At 50.7% G+C, this 18358-nt stretch overlaps 24 non-coding genes across 24 annotated transcripts; all 24 read right to left on the minus strand.

Moving 5' to 3' along the window:
* Window positions 1-195: 195 nt before the first annotated feature.
* Window positions 196-267, minus strand: trnap-agg (transfer RNA proline (anticodon AGG)). Its single transcript has one exon. It is a non-coding gene; the product is annotated as a tRNA-Pro (tRNA).
* Window positions 268-693: 426 nt separating this feature from the next.
* trnaq-cug (transfer RNA glutamine (anticodon CUG)) lies at window positions 694-765 on the minus strand. Its single transcript has one exon. It is a non-coding gene; the product is annotated as a tRNA-Gln (tRNA).
* A 348-nt stretch (window positions 766-1113) lies between these two features.
* trnap-ugg (transfer RNA proline (anticodon UGG)) lies at window positions 1114-1182 on the minus strand. Its single transcript has one exon. It is a non-coding gene; the product is annotated as a tRNA-Pro (tRNA).
* Window positions 1183-1620: 438 nt separating this feature from the next.
* On the minus strand, window positions 1621-1692 carry trnaq-cug (transfer RNA glutamine (anticodon CUG)). The gene has a single exon. It is a non-coding gene; the product is annotated as a tRNA-Gln (tRNA).
* Window positions 1693-3620: 1928 nt separating this feature from the next.
* Window positions 3621-3692, minus strand: trnaq-cug (transfer RNA glutamine (anticodon CUG)). The gene has a single exon. It is a non-coding gene; the product is annotated as a tRNA-Gln (tRNA).
* Window positions 3693-4058: 366 nt separating this feature from the next.
* Window positions 4059-4130, minus strand: trnap-agg (transfer RNA proline (anticodon AGG)). The gene has a single exon. It is a non-coding gene; the product is annotated as a tRNA-Pro (tRNA).
* A 1839-nt stretch (window positions 4131-5969) lies between these two features.
* trnaq-cug (transfer RNA glutamine (anticodon CUG)) lies at window positions 5970-6041 on the minus strand. The gene has a single exon. It is a non-coding gene; the product is annotated as a tRNA-Gln (tRNA).
* A 353-nt stretch (window positions 6042-6394) lies between these two features.
* Window positions 6395-6466, minus strand: trnap-ugg (transfer RNA proline (anticodon UGG)). The gene has a single exon. It is a non-coding gene; the product is annotated as a tRNA-Pro (tRNA).
* A 409-nt stretch (window positions 6467-6875) lies between these two features.
* trnaq-cug (transfer RNA glutamine (anticodon CUG)) lies at window positions 6876-6947 on the minus strand. Its single transcript has one exon. It is a non-coding gene; the product is annotated as a tRNA-Gln (tRNA).
* A 995-nt stretch (window positions 6948-7942) lies between these two features.
* trnap-agg (transfer RNA proline (anticodon AGG)) lies at window positions 7943-8014 on the minus strand. The gene has a single exon. It is a non-coding gene; the product is annotated as a tRNA-Pro (tRNA).
* Window positions 8015-8103: 89 nt separating this feature from the next.
* trnap-agg (transfer RNA proline (anticodon AGG)) lies at window positions 8104-8175 on the minus strand. Its single transcript has one exon. It is a non-coding gene; the product is annotated as a tRNA-Pro (tRNA).
* Window positions 8176-10880: 2705 nt separating this feature from the next.
* Window positions 10881-10952, minus strand: trnaq-uug (transfer RNA glutamine (anticodon UUG)). The gene has a single exon. It is a non-coding gene; the product is annotated as a tRNA-Gln (tRNA).
* Window positions 10953-11490: 538 nt separating this feature from the next.
* trnap-ugg (transfer RNA proline (anticodon UGG)) lies at window positions 11491-11562 on the minus strand. Its single transcript has one exon. It is a non-coding gene; the product is annotated as a tRNA-Pro (tRNA).
* A 1305-nt stretch (window positions 11563-12867) lies between these two features.
* On the minus strand, window positions 12868-12939 carry trnap-agg (transfer RNA proline (anticodon AGG)). Its single transcript has one exon. It is a non-coding gene; the product is annotated as a tRNA-Pro (tRNA).
* An 89-nt stretch (window positions 12940-13028) lies between these two features.
* Window positions 13029-13100, minus strand: trnap-agg (transfer RNA proline (anticodon AGG)). Its single transcript has one exon. It is a non-coding gene; the product is annotated as a tRNA-Pro (tRNA).
* A 395-nt stretch (window positions 13101-13495) lies between these two features.
* On the minus strand, window positions 13496-13567 carry trnap-agg (transfer RNA proline (anticodon AGG)). The gene has a single exon. It is a non-coding gene; the product is annotated as a tRNA-Pro (tRNA).
* Window positions 13568-13655: 88 nt separating this feature from the next.
* trnap-agg (transfer RNA proline (anticodon AGG)) lies at window positions 13656-13727 on the minus strand. The gene has a single exon. It is a non-coding gene; the product is annotated as a tRNA-Pro (tRNA).
* Window positions 13728-14166: 439 nt separating this feature from the next.
* On the minus strand, window positions 14167-14238 carry trnaq-uug (transfer RNA glutamine (anticodon UUG)). The gene has a single exon. It is a non-coding gene; the product is annotated as a tRNA-Gln (tRNA).
* A 125-nt stretch (window positions 14239-14363) lies between these two features.
* On the minus strand, window positions 14364-14436 carry trnaf-gaa (transfer RNA phenylalanine (anticodon GAA)). Its single transcript has one exon. It is a non-coding gene; the product is annotated as a tRNA-Phe (tRNA).
* Window positions 14437-15116: 680 nt separating this feature from the next.
* Window positions 15117-15188, minus strand: trnaq-cug (transfer RNA glutamine (anticodon CUG)). The gene has a single exon. It is a non-coding gene; the product is annotated as a tRNA-Gln (tRNA).
* Window positions 15189-15309: 121 nt separating this feature from the next.
* Window positions 15310-15382, minus strand: trnaf-gaa (transfer RNA phenylalanine (anticodon GAA)). The gene has a single exon. It is a non-coding gene; the product is annotated as a tRNA-Phe (tRNA).
* Window positions 15383-15552: 170 nt separating this feature from the next.
* trnap-ugg (transfer RNA proline (anticodon UGG)) lies at window positions 15553-15624 on the minus strand. Its single transcript has one exon. It is a non-coding gene; the product is annotated as a tRNA-Pro (tRNA).
* Window positions 15625-16975: 1351 nt separating this feature from the next.
* Window positions 16976-17047, minus strand: trnaq-uug (transfer RNA glutamine (anticodon UUG)). Its single transcript has one exon. It is a non-coding gene; the product is annotated as a tRNA-Gln (tRNA).
* A 789-nt stretch (window positions 17048-17836) lies between these two features.
* On the minus strand, window positions 17837-17907 carry trnap-agg (transfer RNA proline (anticodon AGG)). Its single transcript has one exon. It is a non-coding gene; the product is annotated as a tRNA-Pro (tRNA).
* Between the last annotated feature and the right edge of the window lie 451 nt (window positions 17908-18358).

Consider the following 18358-nt stretch of genomic DNA (forward strand, 5'->3'; position numbering starts at 1 on the left):
CAGCGCAAGCGCTCTAAGCCACCGAGTTAAGTGATCGACCAAGTTTAAAGTGCAGACGAGGAACTAAGATCGGCGAGAAGCAGGCTTGAAAACGCCAGACACAGTGCTAGTCTTACTGGACAGCGGCGTGCGATTGGCCAAGGAAGGCAGAATGGAAGGATACTGCTCAAGAAAAGAGTATCCAAAGAGAGAGGCGGGCTCGTCCGGGATTTCAACCCGGGACCTCTCGCACCCTAAGCGAGAATCATACCCCTAGACCAACGAGCCACAGAATGCTCCCCTAGCTAGTAAATGTAGAAAGAAGGCTCACAGGGCCGTAAAGATTTCCTAGAAACTCCTTTCTGCCATCCCATACCAATGTTGAGAAAAATGTCAAGGATTGAGTGAACCTCAGACGGCTGCCCTGCAGCGCGGGCCATCTGAGGAATCTCAAAAAAACACCTCTTTTCAGCGCAAGCGCTCTAAGCCACCGAGTTAAGTGATCGACCAAGTTTAAAGTGCAGACGAGGAACTAAGATCGGCGAGAAGCAGACTTCAAAATGCGCAGACACAGTGCTAGTCTTACTGGACAGCGGCGTGCGATTGGGGCACGGTTAAAAGAGGGCACTGTAGAACACCCTTTCTAGACACGCTGCCACAGAGAAGGTTGTGGCGTGGGATCCTCTTTGCGAGCACTGCCAGTCAAAAGCCAGCAGGTTCCACCGAGATTTGAACTCGGATCGCTGGATTCAGAGTCCAGAGTGCTAACCGTTACACCATGGAACCAAGCAGAAACAGGGTCGTCTTCCCTTCTTTTTGCAGTGTAGAACTCAGAAGGAGGCTCTGAGAAACGCAGCCAACCCGCGAGTATCAGTATGGTTTCCAAAAGGTCTCCCTGCTCCCCTCTGCCGGAAAACCGGGATCTTTAGATCTTCAATCTAACGCCTCAACTGAGCTATTTCGCCTCGTGAGCCAATCTCTAACTGACTGAGCTAACCGCTCAAAGCAACGCAAGTCGAGGTGAGAGACCAAGTAGAAGGACGAGACGTCAACATTCAAAGACAAGTACCTAACTATGCTGTGCAAATGAGCCAAATAAATCAGAGTTAATGGCCACTCCTCAAAGGTGCAGGTGGGCTCGTCCGGGATTTGAACCCGGACCTCTCGCACCAAGCGAGAATCATACCCCTAGACCAACGAGCCACAGAATGCTCCCCTAGCTAGTAAATGTAGAAAGAAGTCTCACAGGGCCGTGAAGATTTCGAGAAACTCCTCTCTGCCATATCTCCACTGGCTAGGGTAGCCATCCCAAACCAATGTTGAGAAAAATGTCAAGGCTTGAGTGAACCGCAGACGGCTACCCTGCAGCGCTGCCCATCTGAGCCATCTCAAAATGACACCACTTTTCAGCGCAAGCGCTCTAAGCCACCGAGTTAAGTGATCGACCAAGTTTAAAGTGCAGACGAGGAACTAAGATCGGCGAGAAGCAGACTTCAAAATGCGCAGACACAGTTCTAGTCTTACTGGACAGCGGCGTGCGATTGGGGCACGGTTAAAAGAGGGCACTGTAGAACACCCTTTGAAGACACGCTGCCACAGAGAAGGCTCCTCTCTGCTGAGCACTGCCAGTCAAAAACCAACAGGTTCCACCGAGATTTGAACTCGGATCGCTGGATTCAGAGTCCAGAGTGCTAACCGTTACACCATGGAACCAAGCTGCAGCTTGGTCGTCTTCCCTTCTTTTTGCAGTGTAGAACTCAGAAGGAGGCACTGAGAAAAGCAGCTGACCCGCGAGTATCAGTATGCTGTCCAAAAAGGTCTCCCTGCTCCCCTCTGCCGGAAAACCGGGATCTTTAGATCTTCAATCTAACGCTCTCAACTGAGCTATTTCGGCCTCGGTGAGCCAATCTCTAACTGACTGAGCTAACCGCTCAAAGCAACGCAAGTCGAGGTGAGAGACCAAGTAGAAGGACGAGGCGTCAACATTGAAAGAAAAGTACCTAACTATGCTGTGCAAATGAGCCAAATAAATCAGAATGAACTGCCGCTGCTCAAAGCTGCAGTTGGGCTCGTCCGGGATTTGAACCGGGACCTCTCGCACCTAGCGAGAATCATACCCCTAGACCAACAAGCCATAGCCCAAAAAGCCTGTATTCCCCCAAACCATTTATTTCACCGCCTCGATTTACAGAGTCCGCTCCAAAAATAGTCGCTGAAAAGGGCTCGTCCGGGATTTCAACCGGGACCTCTCGCACCAAAGCGAGAATCATACCCCTAGACCAACGAGCCACTGAATGCTCCCCTAGCTAGTAAATGTAGAAAGAAGGCTCACAGGGCCGTGAAGATTTCGAGAAACTCCTTTCTGCCAAATCTCCACTGGCTAGGTAGCCATCCCAAACCAATGTTGAGAAAAATGTCAAGGCTTGAGTGAACCATGAGCGGCTACCCTGCAGCGCTGCCCATCTGAGCCATCTCAAAATGACACCACTTTTCAGCGCAAGCTCTAAGCCACCGAGTTAAGCAGTCGACCAAGTTTAAATTGAAGGCGAGGAACTAAGATCGGCGAGACGCAGGCTTGAAAACGCTCAGACACAGTGCTAGTCTTACTGGACAGCGGCGTGCGATTGGGGCACGGTTAAAAGAGGGCACTGTAGAACACCCTTTGAAGACACGCTGCCACAGAGAAGGTTGTGACGTGGGATCCTCTTTGCGAGCACTGCCAGTCAAAAGCCAGCAGGTTCCACGAGATTTGAACTCGGATCGCTGGATTCAAAGTCCAGAGTGCTAACCGTTACACCATGGAACCAAGCTGCAGCTTGGTCGTCTTCCTTCTTTTGCAGTGTAGAACTCAGAAGGAGGCACTGAGAAAAGCAGCTGACCAGCAGTATCAGTATGCTGTCCAAAAGGTCTCCACGCTCCCCTGTGCGAAACCGGGATAGAACCAGGGACCTTTAGATCTTCAGTCTAACGCCTCCCAACTGAGCTATTTCAGCCTGGTTTGGAAAATCTCTAACCCACCGAGGTAACCACTAAACGCAACGCAAGTCGAGGTGAGAGACCAAGTAGAAGGACGAGGCGTCAACATTCAAAGACAAGTACCTAACTATGCTGTGCAAATGAGCCAAATAAATCAGAGTTAATGGCCACTCCTCAAAGGTGCAGGTGGGCTCGTCCGGGATTTGAACCGGGACCTCTCGCACCAGCGAGAATCATACCCCTAGACCAACGAGCCACTGAACACCCCTAGCTAGTAAATGTAGAAAGAAGTCTCACAGGGCCGTAAAGATTTCCTAGAAACTCCTTTCTGCCATCCCATACCAATGTTGAGAAAAATGTCAAGGCTTGAGTGAACCATGAGCGGCTACCCTGCAGCGCTGCCCATCTGAGCCATCTCAAAATGACACCACTTTTCAGCGCAAGCTCTAAGCCACCGAGTTAAGTGATCGACCAAGTTTAAATTGAAGGCGAGGAACTAAGATCGGCGAGAAGCAGGCTTCAAAATGCGCAGACACAGTGCTAGTCTTACTGGACAGCGGCGTGCGATTGGGGCACGGTTAAAGGAGGCCATTGTAGCACACCCTTTCTAGACACGCTGCCACAGAAGGCTCCTCTCTGCTGAGCACTGCCAGTCAAAAACCAACAGGTTCCACCGAGATTTGAACTCGGATCGCTGGATTCAGAGTCCAGAGTGCTAACCGTTACACCATGGAACCAAGCAGAGACAGGGTCGTCTTCCTTCTTTTGCAGTGTAGAACTCAGAAGGAGGCTCTGAGAAACGCAGCTGACCCGCGAGTATCAGTATGCTGTCCAAAAAGGTCTCCCTGCTCCCCTCTGCCGGAAAACCGGGATCTTTAGATCTTCAATCTAACGCTCTCAACTGAGCTATTTCGGCCTCGGTGAGCCAATCTCTAACTGACTGAGCTAACCGCTCAAAGCAACGCAAGTCGTAGGTGAGAGACCAAGTAGAAGGACGAGACGTCAACATTCAAAGCCAAGTACCTAACAATGCTGTGCAAATGAGCCAAATAAATCAGAGTTAATGGCCACTCCTCAAAGACAGCGGTTTCAAAGGTGCAGGTGGGCTCGTCCGGGATTTCAACCCGGGACCTCTCGCACCCTAAGCGAGAATCATACCCCTAGACCAACGAGCCACAGAATGCTCCCCTAGCTAGTAAATGTAGAAAGAAGGCTCACAGGGCCGTAAAGATTTCCTAGAAACTCCTTTCTGCCATCCCATACCAATGTTGAGAAAAATGTCAAGGATTGAGTGAACCTCAGACGGCTGCCCTGCAGCGGGCCATCTGAGGAATCTCAAAAACACCTCTTTTCAGCGCAAGCGCTCTAAGCCACCGAGTTAAGTGATCGACCAAGTTTAAAGTGCAGACGAGGAACTAAGATCGGCGAGAAGCAGACTTCAAAATGCGCAGACACAGTGCTAGTCTTACTGGACAGCGGCGTGCGATTGGGGCACGGTTAAAAGAGGGCACTGTAGAACACCCTTTGAAGACACGCTGCCACAGAAGGCTCCTCTGCTGAGCACTGCCAGTCAAAAGCCAGCAGGTTCCACGAGATTTGAACTCGGATCACTGGATTCAAAGTCCAGAGTGCTAACCGTTACACCACGGAACCAAGCTGAAACAGGGTCGTCTTCCTTCTGATTGCAGTGTAGAACTCAGAAGGAGGCACTGAGAAAAGCAGCTGACCAGCAGTATCAGTATGCTGTCCAAAAGGTCTCCACGCTCCCCTGTGCGAAACCGGGATAGAACCAGGGACCTTTAGATCTTCAGTCTAACGCTCTCCCAACTGAGCTATTTCAGCCTGGTTTGGAAAATCTCTAACCCACCGAGGTAACCACTAAGCATAGCATAAGCCGTGGGTGAGAGACCAAGTAGAAGGGCGAGGCGTCAACATTGAAAGAAAAGTACCTAACTATGCTGTGCAAATGAGCCAAAGAAACCAGAATGAACTGCCGCTGCTCAAAGCTGCAGTTGGGCTCGTCCGGGATTTCAACCGGGACCTCTCGCACCTAGCGAGAATCATACCCCAGACCAACGAGCCACTGAATGCTCCCCTAGCTAGTAAATGTAGAAAGAAGTCTCACAGGGCCGTGAAGATTTCCGAGAAACTCCTCTCTGCCATATCTCCACTGGCTAGGTAGCCATCCCAAACCAATGTTGAGAAAAATGTCAAGGCTTGAGTGAACCATGAGCGGCTACCCTGCAGCGCTGCCCATCTGAGCCATCTCAAAAACACCTCTTTTCAGCGCAAGCTCTAAGCCACCGAGTTAAGCAGTCGACCAAGTTTAAAGTGCAGACGAGGAACTAAGATCGGCGAGAAGCAGACTTCAAAATGCGCAGACACAGTGCTAGTCTTACTGGACAGCGGCGTGCGATTGGCCAAGGAAGGCAGAATGGATGGATACTGCTCAAGAAAAGAGTATCCAAAGAGAGAGGCGGGCTCGTCCGGGATTTGAACCGGGACCTCTCGCACCAAAGCGAGAATCATACCCCTAGACCAACGAGCCACAGAATGCTCCATTAGCTAGTAAATGTAGAAAGAAGGCTCACAGGGCCGTGAAGATTTCCGAGAAACTCCTCTCTGCCATATCTCCACTTGCTTGGGTAGCCATCAACAAACCAATGTTAAGAAAAATGTCTAGACAAAGGACACGAGGCTTGAGTGAACCGCAGGCGGCTACCCTGCAGCGCTGCCCATCTGAGCCATCTCAAAATGACACCACTTTTCAGCGCAAGCTCTCTAAGCCACCGAGTTAAGCAGTCGACCAAGTTTACATGGAAGACGAGGAACTAAGATCGGCGAGACGCAGGCTTGAAAACGCTCAGACACAGTGCTAGTCTAACTTGAAGGCGGCGTGCGATTGTGGCACGGTTAAAGGAGGCCACTGTAGCACACCCTTTCTAGACACGCTGCCACAGAGAAGGTTGTGACGTGGGATCCTCTTTGCAGAGCACTGCCAGTCAAAAGACAGCAGGTTCCACCGAGATTTGAACTCGGATCGCTGGATTCAGAGTCCAGAGTGCTAACCGTTACACCATGGAACCAAGCAGAGACAGGGTCGTCTTCCCTTCTTTTTGCAGTGTAGAACTCAGAAGGAGGCACTGAGAAAAGCAGCTGACCCGCGAGTATCAGTATGCTGTCCAAAAAGGTCTCCCTGCTCCCCTCTGCCGGAAAACCGGGATCTTTAGATCTTCAATCTAACGCTCTCAACTGAGCTATTTCGGCCTCGGTGAGCCAATCTCTAACTGACTGAGCTAACCGCTCAAAGCAACGCAAGTCGTAGGTGAGAGACCAAGTAGAAGGACGAGACGTCAACATTCAAAGCCAAGTACCTAACAATGCTGTGCAAATGAGCCAAATAAATCAGAGTTAATGGCCACTCCTCAAAGGTGCAGGTGGGCTCGTCCGGGATTTGAACCCGGGACCTCTCGCACCCAAAGCGAGAATCATACCCCTAGACCAACGAGCCACTGAATGCTCCCCTAGCTAGTAAATGTAGAAAGAAGGCTCACAGGGCCGTAAAGATTTCCGAGAAACTCCTTTCTGCCATCCCATACCAATGTTGAGAAAAATGTCAAGGATTGAGTGAACCTCAGACGGCTGCCCTGCAGCGGGCCATCTGAGGAATCTCAAAAACACCTCTTTTCAGCGCAAGCTCTAAGCCACCGAGTTAAGCAGTCGACCAAGTTTAAAGTGCAGACGAGGAACTAAGATCGGCGAGACGCAGGCTTGAAAACGCTCAGACACAGTGCTAGTCTTACTGGACAGCGGCGTGCGATTGGGGCACGGTTAAAAGAGGGCACTGTAGAACACCCTTTGAAGACACGCTGCCACAGAGAAGGCTCCTCTCTGCTGAGCACTGCCAGTCAAAAACCAACAGGTTCCACCGAGATTTGAACTCGGATCGCTGGATTCAGAGTCCAGAGTGCTAACCGTTACACCATGGAACCAAGCAGAGACAGGGTCGTCTTCCCTTCTTTTTGCAGTGTAGAACTCAGAAGGAGGCACTGAGAAAAGCAGCTGACCCGCGAGTATCAGTATGCTGTCCAAAAAGGTCTCCCTGCTCCCCTCTGCCGGAAAACCGGGATCTTTAGATCTTCAATCTAACGCTCTCAACTGAGCTATTTCGGCCTCGGTGAGCCAATCTCTAACTGACTGAGCTAACCGCTCAAAGCAACGCAAGTCGTAGGTGAGAGACCAAGTAGAAGGACGAGACGTCAACATTCAAAGCCAAGTACCTAACAATGCTGTGCAAATGAGCCAAATAAATCAGAGTTAATGGCCACTCCTCAAAGGTGCAGGTGGGCTCGTCCGGGATTTGAACCCGGGACCTCTCGCACCTAGCGAGAATCATACCCCAGACCAACGAGCCATAGCCCAAAAGGCCTGTATTCCCCCAAACCATTTATTTCACCGCCTCGATTTACAGAGTCCGCTCCAAAAATAGTCGCTGAAAAGGGCTCGTCCGGGATTTCAACCGGGACCTCTCGCACCAAAGCGAGAATCATACCCCTAGACCAACGAGCCACAGAATGCTCCCCTAGCTAGTAAATGCAGAAAGAAGGCTCACAGGGCCGTGAAGATTTCCGAGAAACTCCTCTCTGCCATATCTCCACTTGCTTGGGTAGCCATCAACAAACCAATGTTAAGAAAAATGTCTAGACAAAGGACACGAGGCTTGAGTGAACCGCAGACGGCTACCCTGCAGCGCTGCCCATCTGAGCCATCTCAAAAATGACACCACTTTTCAGCGCAAGCTCTCTAAGCCACCGAGTTAAGCAGTCGACCAAGTTTAAATTGAAGAAGAGGAACTAAGATCGGCGAGAAGCAGGCTTGAAAACGTGCAGACACACTGCTAGTTTTACTTGAGGGCGGCGTGCGATTGGCCAAGGGAAGGCAGAATGGAAGGATACTGCTCAAGAAAAGAGTATCCAAAGAGAGAGGCGGGCTCGTCCGGGATTTCAACCCGGGACCTCTCGCACCCTAAGCGAGAATCATACCCCTAGACCAACAAGCCATAGCCCAAAAAAGCCTGTATTCCCCCCAAACCATTTATTTCACCGCCCTCGATTTACAGAGTCCGTTCCAAAAAATAGTCGCTGAAAAGGGCTCGTCCGGGATTTGAACCCGGGACCTCTCGCACCCTAAGCGAGAATCATACCCCTAGACCAACGAGCCACAGAATGCTCCCCTAGCTAGTAAATGTAGAAAGAAGGCTCACAGGGCCGTAAAGATTTCCTAGAAACTCCTTTCTGCCATCCCATACCAATGTTGAGAAAAATGTCAAGGATTGAGTGAACCTCAGACGGCTGCCCTGCAGCGCGGGCCATCTGAGGAATCTCAAAAAAACACCTCTTTTCAGCGCAAGCGCTCTAAGCCACCGAGTTAAGTGATCGACCAAGTTTAAAGTGCAGACGAGGAACTAAGATCGGCGAGAAGCAGACTTCAAAATGCGCAGACACAGTGCTAGTCTTACTGGACAGCGGCGTGCGATTGGCCAAGGAAGGCAGAATGGATGGATACTGCTCAAGAAAAGAGTATCCAAAGAGAGAGGCGGGCTCGTCCGGGATTTGAACCGGGACCTCTCGCACCAAGCGAGAATCATACCCCAGACCAACGAGCCACAGAATGCTCCCCTAGCTAGTAAATGTAGAAAGAAGGCTCACAGGGCCGTGAAGATTTCGAGAAACTCCTTTCTGCCATCCCATACCAATGTTGAGAAAAATGTCAAGGCTTGAGTGAACCTCAGGCGGCTGCCCTGCAGCGCGGGCCATCTGAGGAATCTCAAAAACACCTCTTTTCAGCGCAAGCTCTAAGCCACCGAGTTAAGCAGTCGACCAAGTTTAAATTGAAGAAGAGGAACTAAGATCGGCGAGAAGCAGGCTTCAAAATGCGCAGACACAGTGCTAGTCTTACTGGACAGCGGCGTGCGATTGGGGCACGGTTAAAGGAGGCCACTGTAGCACACCCTTTGAAGACACGCTGCCACAGAAGGCTCCTCTCTGCTGAGCACTGCCAGTCAAAAGACAGCAGGTTCCACGAGATTTGAACTCGGATCGCTGGATTCAAAGTCCAGAGTGCTAACCGTTACACCATGGAACCAAGCAGAGACAGGGTCGTCTTCCTTCTGATTGCAGTGTAGAACTCAGAAGGAGGCTCTGAGAAACGCAGCCAACCCGCGAGTATCAGTATGCTGTCCAAAAGGTCTCCCTGCTCCCCTCTGCCGGAAAACCGGGATCTTTAGATCTTCAATCTAACGCCTCAACTGAGCTATTTCAGCCTGGTTTGGAAAATCTCTAACCCACCGAGGTAACCACTAAACGCAACGCAAGTCGTAGGTGAGAGACTAAGTAGAAGGACGAGGCGTCAACATTCAAAGCCAAGTACCTAACAATGCTGTGCAAATGAGCCAAATAAATCAGAGTTAATGGCCACTCCTCAAAGGTGCAGGTGGGCTCGTCCGGGATTTGAACCCGGGACCTCTCGCACCCTAAGCGAGAATCATACCCCAGACCAACGAGCCACAGAATGCTCCATTAGCTAGTAAATGTAGAAAGAAGGCTCACAGGGCCGTGAAGATTTCGAGAAACTCCTTTCTGCCAAATCTCCACTGGCTTGGGTAGCCATCAACAAACCAATGTTGAGAAAAATGTCAAGGCTTGAGTGAACCGCAGACGGCTACCCTGCAGCGCTGCCCATCTGAGCCATCTCAAAATGACACCACTTTTCAGCGCAAGCGCTCTAAACCACAGAGTTAAGTGGTCGACCAAGTTTAAAGTGCAGACGAGGAACTAAGATCGGCGAGAAGCAGGCTTCAAAATGCGCAGACACAGTGCTAGTCTTACTGGACAGCGGCGTGCGATTGGCCAAGGAAGGCAGAATGGATGGATACTGCTCAAGAAAAGAGTATCCAAAGAGAGAGGCGGGCTCGTCCGGGATTTGAACCGGGACCTCTCGCACCAAAGCGAGAATCATACCCCTAGACCAACGAGCCACTGAATGCTCCCCTAGCTAGTAAATGTAGAAAGAAGTCTCACAGGGCCGTGAAGATTTCGAGAAACTCCTTTCTGCCATATCTCCACTTGCTTGGGTAGCCATCAACAAACCAATGTTAAGAAAAATGTCTAGACAAAGGACACGAGGCTTGAGTGAACCGCAGGCGGCTACCCTGCAGCGCTGCCCATCTGAGCCATCTCAAAATGACACCACTTTTCAGCGCAAGCTCTAAGCCACCGAGTTAAGCAGTCGACCAAGTTTAAAGTGCAGGCGAGGAACTAAGATCGGCGAGAAGCAGGCTTGAAAACGCTCAGACACAGTGCTAGTCTTACTGGACAGCGGCGTGCGATTGGCCAAGGAAGGCAGAATGGATGGATACTGCTCAAGAAAAGAGTATCCAAAGAGAGAGGCGGGCTCGTCCGGGATTTGAACCCGGACCTCTCGCACCAAGCGAGAATCATACCCCAGACCAACGAGCCACAGAATGCTCCATTAGCTAGTAAATGTAGAAAGAAGGCTCACAGGGCCGTGAAGATTTCGAGAAACTCCTTTCTGCCATCCCATACCAATGTTGAGAAAAATGTCAAGGATTGAGTGAACTCAGACGGCTGCCCTGCAGCGGGCCATCTGAGGAATCTCAAAAAAACACCTCTTTTCAGCGCAAGCGCTCTAAGCCACCGAGTTAAGTGATCGACCAAGTTTAAAGTGCAGACGAGGAACTAAGATCGGCGAGAAGCAGACTTCAAAATGCGCAGACACAGTGCTAGTCTTACTGGACAGCGGCGTGCGATTGGGGCACGGTTAAAAGAGGGCACTGTAGAACACCCTTTGAAGACACGCTGCCACAGAGAAGGCTCCTCTGCTGAGCACTGCCAGTCAAAACCAACAGGTTCCACCGAGATTTGAACTCGGATCGCTGGATTCAAAGTCCAGAGTGCTAACCGTTACACCATGGAACCAAGCTGCAGCTTGGTCGTCTTCCCTTCTGATTGCAGTGTAGAAATGACTCAGAAGGAGGCTCTGAGAAACGCAGCCAACCCGCGAGTATCAGAATGCTTTCCAAAAAGGTCTCCACGCTCCCCTGTGCCGAAATCCGGGATAGAACCAGGGACCTTTAGATCTTCAGTCTAACGCTCTCAACTGAGCTATTTCAGCCTGGTTTGGAAAATCTCTAACCCACCGAGGTAACCACTAAGCATAGCATAAGCCGTGGGTGAGAGACTAAGTAGAAGGACGAGGCGTCAACATTCAAAGACAAGTACCTAACTATGCTGTGCAAATGAGCCAAATAAATCAGAGTTAATGGCCACTCCTCAAAGACAGCGGTTTCAAAGGTGCAGGTGGGCTCGTCCGGGATTTGAACCCGGACCTCTCGCACCTAAGCGAGAATCATACCCCTAGACCAACGAGCCATAGCCCAAAAAGCCTGTATTCCCCCAAACCATTTATTTCACCGCCTCGATTTACAGAGTCCGCTCCAAAAATAGTCGCTGAAAAGGGCTCGTCCGGGATTTGAACCCGGGACCTCTCGCACCCAAAGCGAGAATCATACCCCTAGACCAACGAGCCACTGAATGCTCCCCTAGCTAGTAAATGTAGAAAGAAGTCTCACAGGGCCGTAAAGATTTCCGAGAAACTCCTTTCTGCCATCCCATACCAATGTTGAGAAAAATGTCAAGGCTTGAGTGAACCGCAGACGGCTACCCTGCAGCGCTGCCCATCTGAGCCATCTCAAAACGACACCTCTTTTCAGCGCAAGCTCTCTAAGCCACCGAGTTAAGCAGTCGACCAAGTTTAAAGTGCAGACGAGGAACTAAGATCGGCGAGAAGCAGGCTTGAAAACGCCAGACACAGTGCTAGTCTTACTGGACAGCGGCGTGCGATTGGGGCACGGTTAAAGGAGGCCATTGTAGCACACCCTTTCTAGACACGCTGCCACAGAAGGCTCCTCTGCTGAGCACTGCCAGTCAAAAGCCAGCAGGTTCCACGAGATTTGAACTCGGATCACTGGATTCAAAGTCCAGAGTGCTAACCGTTACACCATGGAACCAAGCTGCAGCTTGGTCGTCTTCCTTCTGATTGCAGTGTAGAACTCAGAAGGAGGCTCTGAGAAACGCAGCCAACCCGCGAGTATCAGTATGCTGTCCAAAAGGTCTCCACGCTCCCCTGTGCGAAACCGGGATAGAACCAGGGACCTTTAGATCTTCAATCTAACGCCTCAACTGAGCTATTTCGCCTCGTGAGCCAATCTCTAACTGACTGAGCTAACCGCTCAAAGCAACGCAAGTCGAGGTGAGAGACCAAGTAGAAGGACGAGACGTCAACATTGAAAGACAAGTACCTAACTATGCTGTGCAAATGAGCCAAATAAATCAGAGTTAATGGCCACTCCTCAAAGGTGCAGGTGGGCTCGTCCGGGATTTCAACCGGGACCTCTCGCACCTAAGCGAGAATCATACCCCTAGACCAACGAGCCACAGAATGCTCCCCTAGCTAGTAAATGTAGAAAGAAGGCTCACAGGGCCGTGAAGATTTCGAGAAACTCCTTTCTGCCAAATCTCCACTGGCTAGGTAGCCATCCCAAACCAATGTTGAGAAAAATGTCAAGGCTTGAGTGAACCGCAGACGGCTACCCTGCAGCGCTGCCCATCTGAGCCATCTCAAAATGACACCACTTTTCAGCGCAAGCTCTAAGCCACCGAGTTAAGTGATCGACCAAGTTTAAATTGAAGAAGAGGAACTAAGATCGGCGAGAAGCAGGCTTGAAAACGCTCAGACACAGTGCTAGTCTTACTGGACAGCGGCGTGCGATTGGCCAAGGGAAGGCAGAATGGAAGGATACTGCTCAAGAAAAGAGTATCCAAAGAGAGAGGCGGGCTCGTCCGGGATTTCAACCCGGGACCTCTCGCACCCTAAGCGAGAATCATACCCCTAGACCAACAAGCCATAGCCCAAAAAAGCCTGTATTCCCCCCAAACCATTTATTTCACCGCCCTCGATTTACAGAGTCCGTTCCAAAAAATAGTCGCTGAAAAGGGCTCGTCCGGGATTTGAACCCGGGACCTCTCGCACCCTAAGCGAGAATCATACCCCTAGACCAACGAGCCACAGAATGCTCCCCTAGCTAGTAAATGTAGAAAGAAGGCTCACAGGGCCGTAAAGATTTCGAGAAACTCCTTTCTGCCATATCTCCACTGGCTAGGTAGCCATCCCAAACCAATGTTGAGAAAAATGTCAAGGCTTGAGTGAACCTCAGGCGGCTGCCCTGCAGCGGGCCATCTGAGGAATCTCAAAAACACCTCTTTTCAGCGCAAGCTCTCTAAGCCACCGAGTTAAGTGATCGACCAAGTTTAAATTGAAGAAGAGGAACTAAGATCGGCGAGACGCAGGCTTGAAAACGCTCAGACACAGTGCTAGTCTTACTGGACAGCGGCGTGCGATTGGCCAAGGAAGGCAGAATGGAAGGATACTGCTCAAGAAAAGAGTATCCAAAGAGAGAGGCGGGCTCGTCCGGGATTTCAACCCGGGACCTCTCGCACCCTAAGCGAGAATCATACCCCTAGACCAACAAGCCATAGCCCAAAAGGCCTGTATTCCCCCCAAACCATTTATTTCACCGCCCTCGATTTACAGAGTCCGTTCCAAAAAATAGTCGCTGAAAAGGGCTCGTCCGTGATTTGAACACGGGACCTCTCGCACCCTAAGCGAGAATCATACCCCTAGACCAACGAGCCACAGAATGCTCCATTAGCTAGTAAATGTAGAAAGAAGGCTCACAGGGCCGTAAAGATTTCCGAAAAACTCCTTTCTGCCATATCTTCACTGGCTAGGGTAGCCATCCCAAACCAATGTTGAGAAAAATGTCAAGGATTGAGTGAACCTCAGACGGCTGCCCTGCAGCGCGGGCCATCTGAGGAATCTCAAAAAAACACCTCTTTTCAGCGCAAGCGCTCTAAGCCACCGAGTTAAGTGATCGACCAAGTTTAAAGTGCAGACGAGGAACTAAGATCGGCGAGAAGCAGACTTCAAAATGCGCAGACACAGTGCTAGTCTTACTGGACAGCGGCGTGCGATTGGGGCACGGTTAAAAGAGGGCACTGTAGAACACCCTTTGAAGACACGCTGCCACAGAGAAGGCTCCTCTCTGCTGAGCACTGCCAGTCAAAAACCAACAGGTTCCACCGAGATTTGAACTCGGATCGCTGGATTCAAAGTCCAGAGTGCTAACCGTTACACCATGGAACCAAGCTGCAGCTTGGTCGTCTTCCCTTCTGATTGCAGTGTAGAAATGACTCAGAAGGAGGCTCTGAGAAACGCAGCCAACCCGCGAGTATCAGAATGCTTTCCAAAAAGGTCTCCACGCTCCCCTGTGCCGAAATCCGGGATAGAACCAGGGACCTTTAGATCTTCAGTCTAACGCTCTCCCAACTGAGCTATTTCGCCTCGTGAGCCAATCTCTAACTGACTGAGCTAACCGCTCAAAGCAACGCAAGTCGTAGGTGAGAGACTAAGTAGAAGGACGAGGCGTCAACATTCAAAGCCAAGTACCTAACAATGCTGTGCAAATGAGCCAAAGAAACCAGAATGAACTGCCGCTGCTCAAAGCTGCAGTTGGGCTCGTCCGGGATTTGAACCGGGACCTCTCGCACCTAAGCGAGAATCATACCCCTAGACCAACGAGCCACGGAACGCTCCTAAAACTAGCAAATGCAGAAAGAAGGCTCACAGGGCCGTAAAGATTTCCTAGAAACTCCTTTCTGCCAAATCTCCACTGGCTTGGGTAGCCATCAACAAACCAATGTTGAGAAAAATGTCAAGGATTGAGTGAACCTCAGACGGCTGCCCTGCAGCGCGGGCCATCTGAGGAATCTCAAAAAAACACCTCTTTTCAGCGCAAGCGCTCTAAGCCACCGAGTTAAGTGATCGACCAAGTTTAAAGTGCAGACGAGGAACTAAGATCGGCGAGAAGCAGACTTCAAAATGCGCAGACACAGTTCTAGTCTTACTGGACAGCGGCGTGCGATTGGGGCACGGTTAAAAGAGGGCACTGTAGAACACCCTTTGAAGACACGCTGCCACAGAGAAGGCTCCTCTCTGCTGAGCACTGCCAGTCAAAAACCAACAGGTTCCACCGAGATTTGAACTCGGATCGCTGGATTCAGAGTCCAGAGTGCTAACCGTTACACCATGGAACCAAGCAGAGACAGGGTCGTCTTCCCTTCTTTTTGCAGTGTAGAACTCAGAAGGAGGCACTGAGAAACGCAGCCAACCCGCGAGTATCAGAATGCTTTCCAAAAAGGTCTCCACGCTCCCCTGTGCCGAAATCCGGGATAGAACCAGGGACCTTTAGATCTTCAGTCTAACGCTCTCCCAACTGAGCTATTTCGCCTCGTGAGCCAATCTCTAACTGACTGAGCTAACCGCTCAACGCAACGCAAGCCGTAGGTGAGAGACTAAGTAGAAGGACGAGACGTCAACATTGAAAGAAAAGTACCTAACTATGCTGTGCAAATGAGCCAAAGAAACCAGAATGAACTGTCGCTCCTCAAAGCTGCAGTTGGGCTCGTCCGGGATTTGAACCCGGGACCTCTCGCACCCAAAGCGAGAATCATACCCCTAGACCAACGAGCCACGGAACGCTCCTAAAACTAGCAAATGCAGAAAGAAGGCTCACAGGGCCGTAAAGATTTCCTAGAAACTCCTTTCTGCCATCCCATACCAATGTTGAGAAAAATGTCAAGGCTTGAGTGAACCGCAGACGGCTACCCTGCAGCGCTGCCCATCTGAGCCATCTCAAAATGACACCACTTTTCAGCGCAAGCGCTCTAAGCCACCGAGTTAAGTGATCGACCAAGTTTAAATTGAAGACGAGGAACTAAGATCGGCGAGACGCAGGCTTGAAAACGCTCAGACACAGTGCTAGTCTAACTTGAAGGCGGCGTGCGATTGTGGCACGGTTAAAGGAGGCCACTGTAGCACACCCTTTCTAGACACGCTGCCACAGAGAAGGCTCCTCTCTGCTGAGCACTGCCAGTCAAAAGACAGCAGGTTCCACGAGATTTGAACTCGGATCGCTGGATTCAGAGTCCAGAGTGCTAACCGTTACACCATGGAACCAAGCTGCAGCTTGGTCGTCTTCCTTCTGATTGCAGTGTAGAAATGACTCAGAAGGAGGCACTGAGAAAAGCAGCTGACCAGCAGTATCAGTATGCTGTCCAAAAGGTCTCCACGCCCCTGTGCCGAAACCCGGATAGAACCAGGGACCTTTAGATCTTCAATCTAACGCCTCAACTGAGCTATTTCAGCCTGGTTTGGAAAATCTCTAACCCACCGAGGTAACCACTAAGCATAGCATAAGTCGTGGGTGAGAGACCAAGTAGAAGGACGAGGCGTCAACATTGAAAGACAAGTACCTAACAATGCTGTGCAAATGAGCCAAAGAAACCAGAATGAACTGCCGCTGCTCAAAGCTGCAGTTGGGCTCGTCCGGGATTTGAACCCGGGACCTCTCGCACCTAAGCGAGAATCATACCCCTAGACCAACGAGCCACGGAACGCTCCTAAAACTAGCAAATGCAGAAAGAAGGCTCACAGGGCCGTGAAGATTTCGAGAAACTCCTTTCTGCCATATCTCCACTGGCTAGGTAGCCATCCCAAACCAATGTTGAGAAAAATGTCAAGGCTTGAGTGAACCGCAGGCGGCTACCCTGCAGCGCTGCCCATCTGAGCCATCTCAAAATGACACCACTTTTCAGCGCAAGCTCTAAGCCACCGAGTTAAGTGATCGACCGAGTTTAAAGTGCAGACGAGGAACTAAGATCGGCGAGACGCAGGCTTGAAAACGCTCAGACACAGTGCTAGTCTTACTGGACAGCGGCGTGCGATTGGGGCACGGTTAAAAGAGGGCACTGTAGAACACCCTTTGAAGACACGCTGCCACAGAGAAGGCTCCTCTGCTGAGCACTGCCAGTCAAAAGACAGCAGGTTCCACCGAGATTTGAACTCGGATCACTGGATTCAAAGTCCAGAGTGCTAACCGTTACACCATGGAACCAAGCAGAAACAGGGTCGTCTTCCTTCTTTTGCAGTGTAGAACTCAGAAGGAGGCTCTGAGAAACGCAGCCAACCCGCGAGTATCAGAATGCTTTCCAAAAGGTCTCCCTGCTCCCTCTGCCGGAAAACCGGGATCTTTAGATCTTCAGTCTAACGCCTCCCAACTGAGCTATTTCGCCTCGGTGAGCCAATCTCTAACTGACTGAGCTAACCGCTCAAAGCAACGCAAGTCGTAGGTGAGAGACTAAGTAGAAGGACGAGACGTCAACATTGAAAGACAAGTACCTAACAATGCTGTGCAAATGAGCCAAATAAATCAGAGTTAATGGCCACTCCTCAAAGGTGCAGGTGGGCTCGTCCGGGATTTCAACCGGGACCTCTCGCACCAAAGCGAGAATCATACCCCTAGACCAACGAGCCACGGAACGCTCCTAAAACTAGCAAATGCAGAAAGAAGGCTCACAGGGCCGTGAAGATTTCGAGAAACTCCTTTCTGCCATCCCATACCAATGTTGAGAAAAATGTCAAGGATTGAGTGAACCTCAGACGGCTGCCCTGCAGCGGGCCATCTGAGGAATCTCAAAAACACCTCTTTTCAGCGCAAGCTCTAAGCCACCGAGTTAAGCAGTCGACCAAGTTTACATGGAAGACGAGGAACTAAGATCGGCGAGACGCAGGCTTGAAAACGCTCAGACACAGTGCTAGTCTTACTGGACAGCGGCGTGCGATTGGCCAAGGAAGGCAGAATGGAAGGATACTGCTCAAGAAAAGAGTCTCCAAAGAGAGAGGCGGGCTCGTCCGGGATTTGAACCGGGACCTCTCGCACCCTAAGCGAGAATCATACCCCTAGACCAACGAGCCACTGAACACCCCCTAGCTAGTAAATGTAGAAAGAAGGCTCACAGGGCCGTGAAGATTTCCGAGAAACTCCTCTCTGCCATATCTCCACTGGCTAGGTAGCCATCCCAAACCAATGTTGAGAAAAATGTCAAGGATTGAGTGAACCTCAGACGGCTGCCCTGCAGCGGGCCATCTGAGGAATCTCAAAAACACCTCTTTTCAGCGCAAGCTCTAAGCCACCGAGTTAAGTGATCGACCAAGTTTAAATTGAAGGCGAGGAACTAAGATCGGCGAGAAGCAGACTTCAAAATGCGCAGACACAGTGCTAGTCTTACTGGACAGCGGCGTGCGATTGGGGCACGGTTAAAGGAGGCCATTGTAGCACACCCTTTCTAGACACGCTGCCAAAGAGAAGGTTGTGACGTGGGATCCTCTTTGCAGAGCACTGCCAGTCAAAAACCAACAGGTTCCA

The sequence above is a fragment of the Onychostoma macrolepis genome, chromosome 11 (genome assembly GCF_012432095.1).
Source record: "Onychostoma macrolepis isolate SWU-2019 chromosome 11, ASM1243209v1, whole genome shotgun sequence".
NCBI lineage: Eukaryota > Metazoa > Chordata > Actinopteri > Cypriniformes > Cyprinidae > Onychostoma > Onychostoma macrolepis.